This window comes from Zingiber officinale, chromosome 6B (assembly GCF_018446385.1).
Source record: "Zingiber officinale cultivar Zhangliang chromosome 6B, Zo_v1.1, whole genome shotgun sequence".
Classification (NCBI taxonomy): Eukaryota; Viridiplantae; Streptophyta; class Magnoliopsida; order Zingiberales; family Zingiberaceae; genus Zingiber; species Zingiber officinale.
In genome coordinates, this window is record NC_055996.1 from 99,153,100 (window position 1) to 99,172,119 (window position 19,020).

The 19,020-nt window shown below is 37.0% G+C and overlaps 1 long non-coding RNA gene across 6 annotated transcripts; it reads right to left on the bottom strand.

Moving 5' to 3' along the window:
* Positions 1-369: 369 nt before the first annotated feature.
* On the bottom strand, positions 370-18,488 carry LOC121988429. Of its 6 annotated transcripts, XR_006114018.1 has the most exons (8): positions 18,344-18,488; positions 16,343-16,481; positions 16,169-16,244; positions 12,126-12,292; positions 1,654-1,860; positions 870-970; positions 629-779; positions 371-547 (listed from the first exon to the last, which is right to left on the bottom strand). It is a non-coding gene; the product is annotated as an uncharacterized LOC121988429 (long non-coding RNA). The 6 variants fall into 6 exon arrangements; XR_006114016.1 differs by having other exon boundaries at positions 370-779; positions 16,337-16,481; XR_006114014.1 differs by having other exon boundaries at positions 371-779; positions 16,325-16,481.
* Between the last annotated feature and the right edge of the window lie 532 nt (positions 18,489-19,020).

Here is a 19,020-nt window from a genome sequence, read left to right on the forward strand (position 1 = left end):
AAATAAATAAATAAAACATTTTGAATATCAAAATGCATCTAATTTTAGATTTCAAAAGGATCATTTTATAAAAACATTCCTAAAATATTTTTCAAACTCCATAATACCCTCTTCTCTATGTGTCCTCCCTTATTAAGGAAATTTTGAAATTTAATTTGGTTAATTCAGTTTTTTATTTTATTTTTTTAATTCGATTAGATTTTAATTTTAAAATTCATAATTCCATTAAATCGAATAAAAATATTATTTTTTATTTAAAAATATTATTTTTTATTTAAAAATATAATTGATTAAATAAATATATAATAAATTTAATTAATTTAGATTTAAAATTCTAATTAATTCAACCGAAAATTGAATTAACGAATATAAAAAGTACAGATGAACCACAATAGATGACTCAGTGTCACAAGCAATTTGAGCTCACAGTCGTCGAGTGTGCTGCGTGGGAATTGAGCCCTAGTTGCCTAGAATGCCAGTAAATAACAAAATGTAAATTCCAACATGAATCTGATGGACATTCCTGACCAAATCTGATTGGGCCTCCCTATCAATGCAATTTAAATTTGATCATACTTTCTGGGACGACTGAAACATACACACTAAATGGGAGCCCAAAGGTTCTTACAAAAGATAGTTGTTTGTTCATCTCGAACTCGTGTTTACCTCCATCTTTATGGCCTCAGCTAATTGTTGTGGATCATATTCTGCTCCAATGAATCTAAACCATCTCCATAATTGAATCTAGTAGGTACCCGAATTGTGAAGGCATGGCATCCCTGCAAGTTTGGCTTTAAGCAAAATCAGTTTCTGAAGCATTACATATTGTCTGATGATTCGACAAGAAAATTTTTGCCTTCTTCGTCGACCTTGTGGTATACGCGGAACCTCCTTGTAGTCTGTCTTATAGCAGATTCAGGACCTGTTATTCCTATGATCAAATTCTTGGGAGCACGAAAGGAAGTGAGAGCTGGAATACAGAAACAAAATGGCAAAATTATTAGCCAGAAAAGAAAATATTGAGTAACAACCAACCTTTCAGATAAACCTTCAGTGGAGAGTGACAAAAACAGACATGATCTTGAAATAGGAAACATTCTCTATTAAAGACAATTTTCAATTAGAAATCGTTCGATAATCATCTTTGTTACAAACTAAAATTGGAGGGAACCGAGCCACATGGTAAGTCAAGCAGATAAATTAACTTGTCATTTTTTTATTTTTTATTTTGTTTTTTGAGAGGACTAGCATCTCAAGAGAATGATATTATTTTAGATAATAAAAGTCAAATGCTTGCTAAAGTCCAATTGTGTTACCAATTGTTATGTGCAGTTGTTTAGTTCACTTCATTTGTCATGAATTCTTCTACCAGATACGGTAAAGATACCACTTATGTGTCTATATATTCTCTAAAAAAAAAAGAAAAAAACAACAACCATTTAGATATAGCGTTGTGTTTATTTGCAGCATAAAGAAGACCAATACAGTAACAAATAAGCAAACCTGAATGGCAACATACAAACATTCTGCCAAAGTTAAACCTATAATGAAGTTATCTTAAAGCTAAAACCAACCATGTATTGGATGCAATCTTAGACATTAGTTTTAAATTGTTTTGAAAGCGAACCCAACAGATCTGCCAGAAAATATCACCTAGTATTTTCATAACGTCAGCCATTTTTTAACTTGTCTTGGACCAGCATCAGGTGATGAAGTGTAACCCAAGTACATGAGTACCCAATTGCCACAGAAGGTTGACTCAGTTACAGTTTTATTTTCAGTATCAAACAACTTGAACGGCCCCTCCAATAGCTGGTCTGTTGTTATTATTTCTCTCAAAACTAATACTTTGTTCTGAACCTGGAAAGGATATGCAAGCAGTAAAGTTTGATAGATTATATGAGAATGGAAAAAAAAATAACATAACAAAACAAGATGCAGGCATTGTTAAGCATTAAGCAAGATGTAATGCTCCATTCTTTGGGATTGCCTGTGAGTATATCTCCAGCCATTTTTGTTCTGTTTAGGACAATCTCACTAGTCAAAGTAAGGGCCAAAAGTTTTCTTTTCATTGTTGGTAAAATGTTTTAGTCATTCACAATCTTTCCTCATTCTAAATTATAATTATCCTGAGTTAAACAAAGAGGGTTCTGACACTCGATAGGCGTAGATTATATACACTTTTATGCATACTTTAACGCACATTCACGTACTTATTTGCGCTTAATCTATGCATTTCTACACCTTTTATAGTATTTTCAGTACATTTACTCTTCTTTGTCGAAGATCTGTTCTTTGTGTATTTTTCTATTTACAAGCGTCGCTTTTGGAGTGAAAACGGTACTCGTAGACGATTCGGAGAACAAACGAAAACAAAGGGGCTTGACCATGTGGAATCCACACGACCGTGCCACTTACTGGAGGTGGAGAAGACCCAAGCCGTGTGATCTCACACGGTCGTGCCATGAAACAAAGAAGAAGATAGCCCTGGCCGTGTAGGTTCCAGAGAGAAAAAAAAGTATGGTCGTGTGGATCCACACGGCCGTGTGGGATTTCCAAAGGCAAAAAGACTGTGGCCGTGTGAATCCATACGACCGTATTGGTGCAATTTGCACTAACGGACTAACTCAGATTTTGATGAATGATAAGTGAGTTAAGTTAGGTGTTATCATGATCTAACCTTGTTACCAAGTGTGCAAGGTTAACTAACTTGATGGGTCAAGAGGACCTAACACCAAGCAGGAGGTCTAGTCGGGGGATGTGCAATTTCCGAGTGGCAAAGTCCAAATGTGTGATTCCGGCAAGAGATTGGGATGTACAATTCCCAAATGGCGAAGTCCGGATGTGCGATTCCGGCAAGAGATTAGGATGTGAGATACCGAGTGACGAAGTCCAAATGTGCGATTCTAGCAGGAAGACCAAGTGGGTCAGATTGACGTCGAGGAAGAAACTTGGCACATAGTAAGTGAAGGTAAGTCACTGGAGGAGAGTGATTAAGTGAGGACGCGTCTCAATTGAGGGAACAGTAGGCGTCGGTCCAATTTAGATCCATTTCGGAAATCTAAATTGAGACCCTGACTAGATCCTGGTTTGAAGGATAGGGTATAAGTCATAAATTAATCTTATTATTATTGTGCTAACTTTGTTTTGCAGGTTAGATATTGTTGTGTTGGACTAACCAAACTTGCAGGCGAAAGGAGCAAAAAGGTCTCGGGTGAACAGTACTCGAGGCGCCTTCAAGCGTTGGAAGGCGCTTTCAGTACTGTTCATGGAAGGCACCTTCGGTGCTATGAAAGGCGCCTTCTAATGGATAAAATTCAGATCTCATCACAAATAAGAAGCAGCGATTTCGGGATAGGATTTTGCCTATAGAAGACGCTTTAAGGCTATGGAAGGCGCCTTCCACCCTCTATAAAAGCACATCTCGACCAAACATTCAACATCAACTTTTATACGAGCTTCTATGCGTTCGATTGACTTTCTGACTGCTCTAGCTTCCTGCTGCTGGCCTACTACGACTCTGCTACACCCGACTGCTGCCGAGAAGCCGTCTAAACACCGAGGTCGAGCCGACTGTCTACAAAAAGTGTTTGGTAACGAAGTGTTAATTTCTGTTCTTAATTACTTCAAACGAAAAGTGTAGTTTACTACACTCTTCCGACTCTTTTTGTATTCGATCACCTCTTCCACACGGTTCCAGAAGAGGTTTTTAGTGAATTACCCGTCAATAGATCCGCAGGACCTGGGTCTTGGAGTAAGGGTCGCCGAAGGCTCTGAATTAAGTAAAACCGAACCGTGTCTTTTACTTTTCTGTTTTCTATTCTTGTTTCTGCTATGTTTACTTTATCTTTTAAAAGTAAAAGAAAAGTTTTAAAAACCACATGATTCACCCCCCCTCTCACATGCGTCTCGATCCAACAAGTGGTATCAAAGCAAAGTTTTGCTATCAATTGGTGCAACCATCAATCAAGCCAGGGGAACCGTTTTTTTTTTTATTTAGGTTTTTCGTGCCTTATTTGAATTGGTAAAATTACCTTTTCGGATAATTATTTTTCGTTTGATTTTTACTCGAAATTGGTGCAACATCACTCGAGTTGTCGACCTATTTTTCTCAAGCACTACTAATCCAAGACCAAGTCTTGGTACCTCCTAGTTCTCTATTTTCAGTGATCAATAGCCCAACTTGAGGGATTCAATACCGCTCGTCCTCCTCTCGTCAACGGAAACGATTTTTCATATTAGAAGAAGAGGATAGAAGTTTACTTGAAAACGAACATCAAGTAATGATTCACCATCCGACGAAAGTATCAGGCGCCTATAGATGAAGCAACAAAAGCACCTCTCAATCCTGAAAGATGGAGTCCAGAAGATAAGAAGAAAGCCCAGGTCGACTCAAAAGCGTTGAACACGATCCAGTGCGGACTCACAAAAGAAGAACTCAACTGAGTCGGCCCACACGAGAATACAAAGGAGCTATAGGACAAGCTCATCGAACTACACAAAGGAACTACCAACTCAAGGGTAACGAAGCGTGATCTATTATAGAATTCTTTACTTAATATTAAATGCAGGACAGAGAAACCACAAGCCAACTATATGCGAGGATCAAGGATATCCTCAACGGTCTGCACATGATCGGACATCAACTCGAGAATCGCGATGTTATCAAGTACGCTCTGAACTCGTTCCCTTAAAACTCCCTATGGGCATCGATCGTAGATGCCTATAAGGTTTCAAGGAACCTCTCAAAATTAAAGTTAAATGAACTATTTTATGAATTAGAGCTGCACGAATAAACTAACAGCCCAAAGGTCGAGAAAGGAATTGCATTTCTTGCAGGCACTTCGAAGGGAGCTAAACCTGAAGCAGAAATTGAACCCAAATTAGAATCAAACGAAGAAGAACAACTAGTGAACATAGTAAGGAAGATGTTCACCGGACGCAAAAAAGCTTCACCAAACACGACATGAAGAGGATGTCCAAGTTTGCATCCAATAACTCAAAGGCAAACGTCACATGCAACGGTTGCAACAAGAAGGGGCACTTCAAACATGAATGCCCGAACGAAGACAAGATCAAGAAGCAAAAGAAAGCACTAAAGGCAACTTGGGACGAGTCTTTTTCGGACGGATCGGAAGCTGACGAACCGAAGCAAGCTAGCTACCTCGCACTGATAACAACCGGAAGCGAATCAAATCCAAAAGAAGAGTCCGAATACGAGTCAAGCAACGGATCCGCATCCGGTTCGGACGAACCAACTGGGATTCTATGTTTGATTATACCGTAAATTTTTTTAAAATTATTTCCTACTTAAACAAAAAATTAACAAAACTCGAGGAACACGCTAAACTCCTCCTTAAGGAAAATAAGGAACAACTGAGCTTGATCTCCTTAACTGACCAAGTTAAAGACAGAAATTCAACTCAAGCTACAAATCTTATGGAAGAAAATTCTATCTTGAAAAATCAAGTTAAAGAGTTAAAAGACCAGTTGGAAAAGTTTATCTCAAGATCCAAGTATCTACAAGTTCAACTTGGATCTCAAAAAGTTGTGAACAATAAAATCAGATTTGGATACAAGTTCAACTCTACATTTAAATCATTTTTAACCCTAACTCAAAATTCAAAAATAACTAAAGCTTGAGTTCTAAAAGCGTGTCTAACCACACAAATAGGACTCAATCAATACTATGTACCAAAAAAATAAAATTCACTATATAAATCAAATAAATCACTCTCAACTTCAAAAATTAAACCTTCAAAAATAAATTCAAATCTAAAGAATAAAATCAAATCAAATAAACATAAATTAAACAAAAACAAAATCAAACTAAACTCAAACTATAACTAAGTCTATTACAACTATAAAGCAAATTGACACAAACCTAAAACCTAAATGTTCAGTAATTCAAGGGGAGACTCAAATTAGTTGGCACCTCCAAAAATAATAAATTACCCGACTGGATAATTAGGACTAGCATAAATAGGGACAAAAGTTTAACTTGATAAACGATACTGGAGAAGTTTTGGATGATAGTAGGTTACAGAAGCTCTGTCTATGCATGTCTAGGAAGATATGACTTCGACCTGGTGCATTTGGCTTAGTGGAACTAACTAAAGCTACCCCTTACTAATCCTAACTTGTTAGACCAAAATTTTGTATTAAGTTTAGTGGATAGGACTATTTGAAAATTTTTAAAGGCGTGGTTACTTTAATGATATCCAGGTGACTCACCACAACTTAGAAGTTTATCCAAAGAATGTTTGTTTGTTAAACCTAAAGCTAAACTTGAATCTAACACAAGTTAAATCAAACCCTAAAATTCAACCTAACTCATCTCATAAAATTAAAGGATTCCTGAATGAAAATACAGATCGGATGAGATGAATAAATTAAAATTAAAATTAAAATTAAAATCAAGTCAAATTAAAATTAAATTTAAATTAACATTAAAATTAAATTAATTAAATTCAAATTTAAATTAACATTAAAATCAAATTAATTAAATAAAATTCAAATTAATTAAATTAAATTCAAATTAATTAAAATTAAAATCAAATTAATTAAAATTAAAATCAAATTAATTAAATTTAAATTCTAATTGAGTTAAACTAATTCACACTTAACCTAAAATCTTTTTCCTACTCTTTGTATAAATCTTTAGAAACCTTATCAAACTAAATGACTTAGTTAGAAGACTACCAAAACTACCCAACTTAGACTCAACAATCTGTAATACTTGTCAACAAGGAAAACATACCAAATCAACCTACAAATCAACTAATCAAACTCAAACCATTTCAACACTTGAATTATTACACTTAGATTTATTTAACTCACATGGATTTAAATCTATAAACGAAAATTTATATTGTCTAGTAATAATTGATGATAACTCAAGCTTCACTTGAGTATAATTTTTAAAAAATAAAGATGAAATATTTAGTAATTTTTGTAAACAAACTAAAAATGAAAAAGATTCAAAAATTAAAAGAATTAGAAGTGATAACAGTGGGGAGTTTAAAAATCATAGGTTTACTAAATTATGCTTAGAAAATGGTAATCATCAAGAATTCTCTTGTTCCAATACACTTTAACAAAATGGAATAGTAGAAAGGAAAAATAACCCCTCCAAGAAGCCACTAGGACAATGGTAAATGAATATCAACTACCAAAACATTTTTGAGCAGAAGCTGTTAGTACAGCCTGCTATGTACAAAATAGAACAACAATTAATAAAAACAAAATAAAACCCCATTTGAAATTTACTATAATAAATTACCAAATATTAAATACTTTAAAGTATTATAGAAGTATCATAAGTAGTCTGTTATACCTAACTATAAGCCGACCTGACATACTATATACAGTTAGTATGCGTGTTACATATCAAACTTGTGCTAAGGAGGCTTATCTCAAACTTGTTAAATGAATTTTCAGATATCTAAAAGATATATAAAGTATAGGAATGTGGTACCCTACGACAACTAATTTTAACCTTTTAGGATATTATGACTCAGACTATACTTACTCTAAGTTAAATAGAAATAGTGCAAGTGGTGGATGTCAATTACTTGGACCATCACTTGGTCAACTAGTTAGTAGAAAATAATATTGTGTTGCTTTATCTACAACTGAGGCAGAATATACAACTATGGGTGAATGTGTAGCACAATTGTTATGGATGATGCACACATTACAAGACTTTAACTTAAATTATAAAAATATAAAAATCTTTATTGATAACATAAGTTTAATAAACTTAACCAAAAATTTAATGCATCATTCAAGAACTAAACATATAGAGGTTAAGCACCATTTTGTAAGAGATTATGTAGCCAAAGACGATATTGAACTCAATTATGTTGAGTCAAAATCGAATTTTGCTGATATATTTACTAAACCATTATCAGAACTCGAATTTAGCAACTTACAACGAAAATTAGGAATGTGTATGATAGACTAGGACTGCTATTTTCAAAATAATTTTCAAATGTTTTGCAAATTCTAGGAAAATTCATTACTTATATTTTCTAAAAATTCTTATTTCCTTAGTATTTCAAAATTAATTTTGGCCTTAGAATAGATCAAATCCATAGAAAGAATGTTCCTATAGATTTAGGTATCGAGCATCTCACAAACTCAATAGGTCTACCTTGATTGTATATTCAAAAACTTAGAATAGCGTGAGATGCATAGGCCTATTGTCTGGACTTCAGATGCTTATATATCAATGCATCAACATAAGTTTGGGCGAAAAATACTAAAATTACAATGATCAGGTTAAGTAATTCATTTTAATCAAACACTAACGGGATACATTCACTTAACTTGACTAACTAAGTGAACACTACTATCTTGTTAGACATTTAAGGCTATATTTTTTTTTAAAATATTTGTTATAATATATCAGGTTCAGAGGAAGACATTTAAAACTACCTTCAAAATGACTTAATTCCCACCTTACTCTTTTTTGAAACTAAAGAAGATTCTAAAGCTTACTCATTTTTTTGTCTTGGTTTATAATTTTAAAATTTACTTTAAACCCTTTTGTAAACTTTGTTTGAAAAATAGTTAAAAATACTTTACAAAAGACGTTGGTTTGAAAAACTATTTTCTTTAAAAACCTTACTTTCAAAATTACCTGACAAAACTTGCTTTATGAAAAAAAAAATCTCAAAATATCTGTTTTAAAAATAAAAGTGTTTTGAAAAATACTTGAAAAACTTCTTCGACAGAAAATGTGTTGCAAAAATAATTTGAAATGTTTTTGAAAAAATATTTTATCCCTTTGAAAACTGTTTTTAAAAGTACTTTGAAAATCAATTTTAAAAATATTTTTGAAAATTTATTTTGTTTCCAAATTACTTTGAAAATATTTTCAAAAAAATTGAAAAATTGTTTTCAAAAGTTCTTTTTACAAAATCACACTTTACAAACTGCTTTTTGTGTTTTTGAAAAAGGTATTGAAAAAGTCTTATTTGCAAACTTATTTCAAACTCATTTTTGCTTGAATGTTAGTTTAAAGATGTTTTTAAACTTATTTTGCTTAGCTAAATCTCCTTGACAACACTTTTAAAGTGTTAAAACCTTTTGAAGATTTATTTCAATATACTTGATAAATTTTATTAACTCCTCCCACCAATAAACCTATAGATTTTTATAATTACTTTGAAAGTTTTATACTTACTAAAAGTTTCATAATTTACTATATTTATCTGCATTTTTTTTATGAATGACAAAGGGGGAGGGTAAGGGTTAAATATAAGAAAAAGACAAACCAAATCTTAAAAACATTAACCCTAAAATGGTCAAGATAATAAAACAGCAATTGATCTTACTTAAGTTTTATCTCTTGAATCAATTGTCATTACTTTTTTTTGCATATCTTTTCCTAACTTTAACTCAGGTTATCATTGCATCAAAAAGGAAGAGATTGTTGATGCAATTTGCACTAACGATCTAACTCAGGTTTTGATGAATGACAAATAAGTTAAGTTAGGTGTTATCATGATCTAACCTTGTTACCGAGTGTGCAGGGTTGACTAACTTGACGGGTCAAGAGGACCTAACTGTTGGACCACTAGCGGTCGGCTAGAGGGGGGGTGAATGGCCCTGCAAAAGTAAGACGAACCTTTCTCGACTTTAAAGCGTAAACACTTGCATAAACAAAATAGATAAACTGAAAAGAAGAGGCACAACGAATTACTTGGTTACAACCGGAGAGGTTGTTAATCCAAGGAAGATGAAATGCTCAGTAAACTCTCCTTCAGGCGGAGAAGCCTTTTACAGCAGTTAAAACACTCAATTACAACTCAGAACTCAATTAGGATTAATCACAAGTGTTGTGTTTAATTCCCTAGGTCCAGGAGTCTTTTTATAACCCCTGGAAAAACTTATCCAGGGCTGGAAGGCACCTCCAACAGGTTAGAAGGCACGTCCAGCGAGGCACTAAAGGATAAAGCTTTATCCTTACTAACGGCATAATTTGCCAGTTGAAGGCGCCTTCCATGACAGGTTGAAGGCACCTTCAAGGGACTGAAGGCGTCTTCCATGAAGGCTTGAAAGCACCTTCAAAGTGTTGAAGGCGCCATCCAATAGAAAGGCACAAGGGCACCTCCAACAACGTTGGAGGTGTCTTCAGCAGCTCCGTTTGCTCTTTCCGCTGCTCCAATCGCCTGGGTGAGTTCGTTCATCTTGAATAGGGCTCACCCGAATCCAATTTTCAATCTTCTCCTCGAGCAGCCTTCCTCCCCGGCTTCTTGTTCCTCGGACCGGCGTGCGCGTCCTTCTCGTCCGTCGGTGTACTCTTCTGCAGCACCTCATCCCTCAGACGCACCGAGCCCGTCAGTTCTCTTCCATGTCGTCCTTCTCGCTAGCTGCATCTTCGCTCGACTTCCTGTGGTCCTAAGCTCCTGCACACTAAGACACAAAGATCAAATACTAACAGAACCTAACCTGACTTGGTTGATCACATCAAAACTACCACGGGGTTCTAACAATCTCCCCTTTTTGATGTGATCAAATCTAAGTTAAGTTAGGATAAACCACAAAAAATAATTTTAATTTTTTCAAGAAAAAAATTTACAAGTAAGAAAAAAATTTCTATGTAAAATTTTGCAAGAAAAATTTTACAAGTAAAACAAATTGTGCAATTTAAAAAAAAAATTGCAAGTAAAAAAATCTTTGCAGGTACCCCCTAGACTTGTTCTTCACTACTTCCCCTTTTGATCATATTAAAAATGGGATATTTTAAGATGTCAAAAAAAATGAATCTAGTGGAAATATGAAGGTCTAACTGTTTTTAAAAAAAAATATTTGCTTAAAAAAAATTCTAACAAAATTTCTTTTGACAAGCAATTTTAAAGCATTTTTATAACTACTAAATGCTTAACAATTAGTCAATTAAATACTTATTTCAATAATTGACTTACAGGCTGTGGCGAGACACTTGCCCTTCTTGGATATTGGAACAACAACAACTTTCTAGACAAAACTTTTTAAATAAATTTATATTTAATTTTCTCTCTGAAAGCCTAAGTCCCAAAAAAAAAATTAGTCTAGATATGATTTTGGAATCCAAAATAGATTCCTTCCAACTGGATTAATTAAGAATTTCTCATGAGGAAGAGACCGTACCTGTCGATCCCGTGATCCGAAGCTCCTCCTGAAGTATAACTTTCTTCCGGTGTCGCTCCCCCTTCATCGATGCTCATTTCGGACGAGCTTGCTTCGTCTCCGTCTTCTTGGTGACTTGCCACTAGCGCAAGTCTGACGAGGACTTCTATCTCCGATTCGGATGGCATTTCGTCTCACGCCGCCTTTAGAGTTCGATGCTTCTCCTAAACTGGTCTTTTGTCATTGCTCTTCAATTTAGGGCAGTTGTCTTTTACGTGCCCTTCTTCATTGCAATGGTAGCATCTTATCTTTCTTCTTCTTCTTTGATTCTGCACTTGATTAAACTTGTTAGATTTAAACAACTTTTTAAATCTACTTACCATTAGTGTTGTTTCATCATCATCGAAAGAAGATTCGGAATCTCATTTGTCCGTTTTTTCCTTTAAGGCAATGTTATACATTTGCTCCTTCAGACCTGCGCATCTCGTTTCATGGACTTCAAAAGTTGAAAATAATTCTTCTAAAGCAGTAGATTCTAGATCCTTAAATATATAATAAGCATCTACTAATGATGCTCATTCAGGATTTTTAGGGAATGTGTTAAGCGCGTACCTTAGCGAATCTTGGTTGCTTACCTTTTCTCCGAGATTTGTGAGTCCGATGATGAGCTCCTTGATCCTTGAGTGAAGGTGTGCAACGGTTTCACCTTCTTCCAATTTGATGTTACTGATCTAGTTTCTAAGCAGATCCCGTCTCGCGAGTTTCTCTTCGGAGGGTCCTTCGTGTAGTTCCAAAAATTTCTCCCATAGCTCCTTCGCATACTTATAGGCTCCGATCCGGTTGACTTCTTGTGGCGGTAAAACGCTTAGCAGATGGAACTCTACTTTGCTATTTGCCACGAAGTCGGCTTGCTCCTTTTTGGTCCAGTGGTATTTTTCTTTGCCTTCGGGTGCTACAAAACCAAATTTCATTATTAAAAGCAACTCGAAATCAGTTTTAAAAAATACCTCTATCTTTTTCTTCCAGTTGGTGAATTCCACCTCGAACTTTGGTAGGTAGATGCTTGATCCGGTCATCTCGTGTGCTTCCTTCGACGGTTAGTCCTCCTGAAGTGACCTGACTCTGATATCAATTGTTGGATCGCTGGCGGCCAGCTAGAGGGGGGTGAATGACCCTGCAAAAGTAAGACAAACATTTCTCAACTTTAAAGCGTAAACACTTGCATAAACAAAATAGATAAACTGAAAAGAAGAGGCACAACGAATTACTTGGTTACAACCGGGGAGGTTGTTAATCCAAAAAAGATGAAATGCTCAGTAAACTCTCCTTCAGACGGAGAAGCCTCTAACAACAGTTGAAGCACTCAATTACAGCTCAGAACTCAATTAGGATTAATCACAAGTGTTGTGTTTAATTTCCTAGATTTAGGAGTCTTTTTATAGCCCTTGGAAAAACTTATCTTGGGCTGGAAGGTGCCTCCAACAGGCTGAAAGGCGCCTCCAGCGAGGCACTAAAGGATAAAGCTTTATGCTTACCAACGACAGAATTTGCCCAGTCAAAGGCGCTTTCAAGTGATACAACCGGGGAGGTTGTTAATCCAAGGAAGATGAAATGCTCAGTAAACTCTCCTTCAGACGGAGAAGCCTCTAACAGCAGTTGAAGCACTCAATTACAGCTCAGAACTCAATTAGGATTAATCACAAGTGTTATGTTTAATTTCCTAGGTCTAGGAGTCTTTTTATAGCCCTTGGAAAAACTTATCCTAGGCTGGAAAGCGCCTCCAACAGGCTGAAAGGCGCCTCCAGCGAGGCACTAAAGGATAAAGCTTTATCCTTACCAACGACATAATTTGCTCAGTCAAAGGCGCTTTCAAGTGATTGAAGGCGCCTTCCATGACAGGTTGAAAGCGCCTTCCATGAAAGCTTAAAGGTGCCTTCAAAGTGTTAAAGGCGTCTTCCAACAAAAAGGCACGAGGGCGCCTCCAACAGCGTTGGAGGCACCTTCAACAGCTCCGTTTGCTCTTCCGCTGCTCCAATCGCCTGGGTGAGTTCGTCCATCCGGAATAGAGCTCACCCGAACTCAATTTTCGGTCTTCTCCTCGAGCAGCCTTCCTCTCCGATTTCTCGTCCCTCGGACCGCCGCACGTCCTTCTCGTCCGCTGGTATATTCTTCCGCAATACCTCGTCCCTCAGACGCATCAGCTTGTCGGCTCTCTTCTGTGTCGTCATTTTCGCTAGCTGCGTCTTCCGCTCAACTTCTTGTTCTCCTAAGCTCCTGCACATTTAGACACGGAGATCAAATACTAACAAAACCTAACCTGACTTGGTTGATCACATCAAAACTACCACGGAGTTCCAACACTAACACCAGGCAGGAAGTCCAGTCGGGATATACGATTCCCGAGTGGCGAAGTCCGGATGTGCGATTCCGGCAGGAAGACCTTATGGGTCAGATTGTCGTCAAGGAGGAAACTTGATACACTGTAAGTGAAAGTAAGTCACTGGATGAAAGTGACTAAATGAGGATGCGTCCCGATTAAGGGATAGTAGGCGATCCAGTTTAGGTTCATTTCGAAAACATAAATTGAGATCCTGACTAGATCCTGGTCTGAAAGGCAGGGTTTAAGTCATAAATTAATCTTATTATTGTTGTGTTAACTTTATTTTGCAGGTTAGATATTGTCGTGTTGGGCTAACCTAACTTGCAGGGCAAAAGGAGCAAAAAGGCCTCAGATGAATAGTACCCAAGGCACCTTCAAGCGTTGGAAGGCGCCTTCAGTACTGTTCATGGAAGGCGCCTTCAGTGCTATGGAAGACGGCTTCCAATGGATAAAATTCAGACCTCGTCGCAGATAAGGAACAATGATTTCGGGATAGGATTTTGCCTATGGAAGGCACCTTCAAGGATGGAATGCATCTTCCACCTTCCATAAAAGGGGATCTCGGCCAAGCATTCAATATCAACTTCTATACGAGCTTCTACGCGTCTGATTGACTTTTCAACTACTCCAGTTTCCTGCTGCTGCCCTGCTACGGCTCTGCTATGCTCGACTGCCGCCAAGAAGACATCCAAACACCGAGCTCGAACCGACTGTCTACAGAAAGTGTTTGGTAACAAAGTGTTAATTTCTGTTCTTAATTACTTCAAAAGGAAAATGTAGCTTGTTACACTCTTCCAACTCTTCTTGTATTCGATCACCTCTTCCGGCAGTTTCGGAAGAGGTTTTTAGTGTATTACCCATAGATAGATTCGCGGGACCTAGGTCTTGGAGTAGGAGTCAACGAAGGTTCCGAACTAAGTAAAATTGAACCGTGTCTTTTACTTTTTTGTTTTCTATTCTTGTTTCCACTATGTTTACTTTATCTTTTAAAAGTAAAAGAAAAGTTTTAAAAACCCCGGGGTTTCCCCCCCCCCCCCCCCCCCCCTCACGTGCGTCTCGATCCAACAGGTCGTGCCACTTGACCTGAGGCCAAGCAGAGGCTGGCTGTGTGGATGCCACACGGTCATGGCACGGGCTGTGCCAGGCCCGTGCCCAGCACTATTTAAAGGGGTTTCATCCCTTTCCAAGGAGAAGGAGGTTCTCCCCTTGGGAGATCCATTTTGGTTCCGATATGCAATCTCTCCGCTCTCCGTTCAACAATCCGAAGTCGCTTTCATCATTTTATCGACTCCAGAAGCAAAGATTGGATCCGAAGATCACTCAATGCATCGGATAAGCTTCTTATCCCTTCTTCTTCTTGTTTAGGTTTTGATGTTTGTAATTCCTATGTCTTCGGATTCTTTCCTCCGTGTTATAGAGTAGATCTATTGTTCTAGGATTAAGGGAGTAATTGTGATGTGGATTAATGTGAGAACTCATGAATTTGCTAATTTTCTATCTATATGACATTGCTAAGCCTTGTATTCATTTGATCTTGTGTGTGTGTGTGTGATGTGTTTGAGCATAATTCTCATGTTTGATTAAATGTTTGTGTAGAATTGTTGATCTCGTAGAGGGAATGCCCTAGATCGTATGACTGACGGGTCCTAGTGACAAGGGTATCCTGTTTCCGGATGTCTAGAGCATTACCTCGAAAGGAGAAGCAAATCCCCACAAGGAAGTAGGGAATTAGACGTAATTGTTATTTCTATCTCTGAGATTATGAAGTGTTAGTGTGTTCTTGTGATTTAAGACTGAGGGACCCTAGTAACAGGGGTATCCTGTTACCGGACTTCATAGGAATCACTTCCATTTGATAGCATAGGATATGGATCAAAATAGCATTCCAATTCGACCTCTGCGGAGAAGAGCCGGTAATGAATCTAGCTTCCTATAAGTGCATAGGAGTAAAGGATAGGCAATAGATGATCCATGATACATTGATTGACATCACAATGAAACCGAACTCCTAGAACATCTCCCGAACCAAGGTCCTCAACACTTTTTCTCTCTCTCTTTCTCTTTCTTAATCCTACTTCTCTTTACTTAGCGTGTGACTCTCAACCGTCGATCGCTTAGCTAATTCGCCGTGAATAATCGCTAAAGCTTATAACCAGTTCTCGTGGGATCGATAATCTTCTATTACTTGACGACACTCGTGCACTTGCGGGCAAACAGCACATCAACTCTCCCTCTATCATAACTAATACCTTTTAGTGCTCAAGTCCTCACTCTTCATCTCCCGTACAACTTCATGTAACACAAGTTTGTAATTGGCACAATAGAAGTTTTCAAGGCATATTTCCAAACATTTTTTTGGGATTATCCAACTTGTTACAGTCCATGTCCAGCTTACTAGTATGAAGCATCCTGTCTGTTTGTCTGATGACAAGAATTAGAATAGAAATGCTGCTGGTTCTGCAGCTTTCAGATATATAATTGTGTCAGGGTCTCTGAGTTATGAATTCTTGAGAGATTGTTCAAGAACACTCTCAGGGTCAATATGTATCTAAATGAATCAACTTCATAAAAATTTGTTCACCAATTCTGTCAGATGAGGAAAAAAAGAAAGTAGACACAATTAACTGTTACAAGTAATAAATATTTTTCAGAGAATATGCTAGACAATACCTTTTACAATTGCTCACTTTTCATCATTATGATGGGCATACAGGCCTGTACCAGCAATAAATAATACAGCTGCAGGCTGTGAAAAACCAATACAAGAAATTCAGTCACGAGTATATCCATTAAATAAATTTCAAAAGAAAGGTTCGGGCAATAGACATATTCAATCACAATCACAATGAACAAATTGATGATTTGCTGTCCACATAAGCGCTTCAAGACTGAGAAGCCAAGTGATCTTTATCTTCTAAAACTCGTTTTTCTATATTCTGGTCACTAGTAACAGCGAGATTGGAAGCTACGACAATGACAAAGCCTACAGCAAAAATATACAATTAGAATTTTCAAACTTGAAATGAAACATACAAATATAAACGCATATGATGTTCCTAAGGAAATTAAACACAAATAAATTCCTAGCTAGAGATATTAATTAGTACAAGGAAATTGTCTATAACAGTAAATAATGATGGAAAGAAAAGGCATATTTCTCCTGGTCTAAACCATGTGACATTCAATGGGTTACCAGCTTGTAGATAAGATGCAATGCTAGTTCTAGCACAACTTTTCCTCTGATAGGAACATCTATATGCAAGCTATTGAATGGTTGTCTGGCATGCTTATACAGCATCAAAATAACTGATACCGGACTTTCACAAGCTGCACAATTCTTCACTGATTTGTCCTTCTCACTTCTCACTTCTCACTTTTTGATTTTGAACCTCCAAAAATTTGCAGTCTTAATTCCTATGGTTATATACTTAGTTGCATGAGACACCATGGTATGCACAAATCCAGTAACTCTGTTTGCATCATGTTGTGATGGTTATGTTAACTATCAATAAACATTCAAGCTATGCATCCCACATACATGGCCCATAATGCTTGTTGTCATACCACCAATCCAGTGTAATAAACATTGTGCTTATGATATCATAGTGGCAGCAGTTGGACATATTCATACATCTCCACAGATCATTCAGGTCAGTGAACTTGAGCGTGTGGCTTTAGATGGATATAACAAGGATGATTATGGGAAGGAGACCATGATATCTGTATTGAGATGTTAACAGTCATAATAATTAACAAAGAGTTTGCAGTTCGTGTCAAGGCAATTGCTGTCAGATTCCATCTCTGAATTGCATAAATAAGTGCATCTACAACACACAATGAGAATCACGAGTGCATAGAGTGATAATGATGGTTCAGTCATGTATAACAGAAGTGTACATCTTTCGAATCATCTCACAGTTGTTGCCGTCATCCATTTTCCAAAGGCCTCCACAATTCAACTACAAAAATTCCCTTTTCAGATCTTTTCATGTAAAGGGCAGCCTGGTGCACCCGCCAATATGGGGTCCCAGGAAGGGGCGTCATGGCTCCCTTTCCTTTTAAGGTCTTTTCATACTAAACCATATTCGTGTATACTTCTAATATTGATTTCTTTGCAATAAATAAAAAAATAATTCCGAGATTCATTATTTTCCTTCACAAAAATAATTTGACAATCACTATTCACCAACTCCAAAGCATTAAAATGTTACCAAGCCCAAATAAAAAGAAAGTGGGAGAGAATATATTAGGAACACTAAACTTGAAAGTTTGCATTGTATGTCCTAGAACCTTCATTAATAAAATGCAAAAGCCCAATGCTTTCAGAAATTTCATGTTTTAGAATAGAAACGAATGAACACACCACCAAAGTGAAGGTGGGATTTTAACCCAACACCATGGCAGCCACTTCTAACTTCATAGACCCTTACCAACACATTCTAAATCTTTCAGATATACTACACCAAAAACAACTCTTTCTTAATTGAGAGAAACCCCACCATATTTCCTCATGTTATTTTATAAAAATATAAGATAACTGTCAATAACATCCGAATCAGCAATGATTCTCTAAGATATCTGCAAACCCAAAACTTACAAAGAGCAACTTCCGTAACACAATCGCAAACATGGGTTCGTAAACCGAATCCTCAGACTACAAAGAAGAAAACGAAAAAAAAAAATGTCGGATGCTACGAGCAAAATCAAAGAGAGAAATGACAACAAGAAAAAGTTAGCTTCAAAAATTGGCCGTTCTTTGATGTAGAAATCAACACGATCACAAAGTAAGCATGAAAGGCAAATGAGATCAACCACAGTTACCATAAATCCATAATCAAACCTCACCGATCGTGTAAAGGAGTCGGATCCGAGACGGCTACCGCTGGGCGAATGGTGAGCCTGCGAAGCACGGACCGGAGCTAACGGAGGAAGAAACATACAGCAATGATGTCGATGAGTGACTTCCTGCATCGATGGCAGTTTTGCTCTCTCTTCTGCTTCTCTTCACTCATCCCTTTTATAATTTAAGGCAGTTCCGTTGATCCGGTGGGCCGAGAGCCCGAGACGATGCCGTGGAATGGATGATCCTGTCCGCTTAATTAACGGGCCCATCCCCGTTTAATACTTGCATCCGATCCACTTCATTGGGTTCTATAAAGTGATAAATTTATTTATTTGTATCCCTAACTGCCCTAATGTCATACTGAATGTGAAGAGTCAGATTTTATTCCCCCACGGTCTCGGAAGTATTTGTAAAGCGACGAGTTTAATGAGAAAATTGAAAACAATTATACGAGTTTCGGATCTATCACAATGGCCGAAATCCGACCCAATAACTTATAGGTTCTCGCTCACCAAACCAACACGCGGCTTGGTCTTATGGACCGGTTTCTTGGTCAAAAGTTTCTTCTAGGACAAGACTATGACTTCGATTCTTACCGATTCAATTAACGGCCTTTCTCCATCGGATAAATCCGGAAACACAGCTCCTCACCTTCTCTTTTCAAGTTGCATTTTATTAT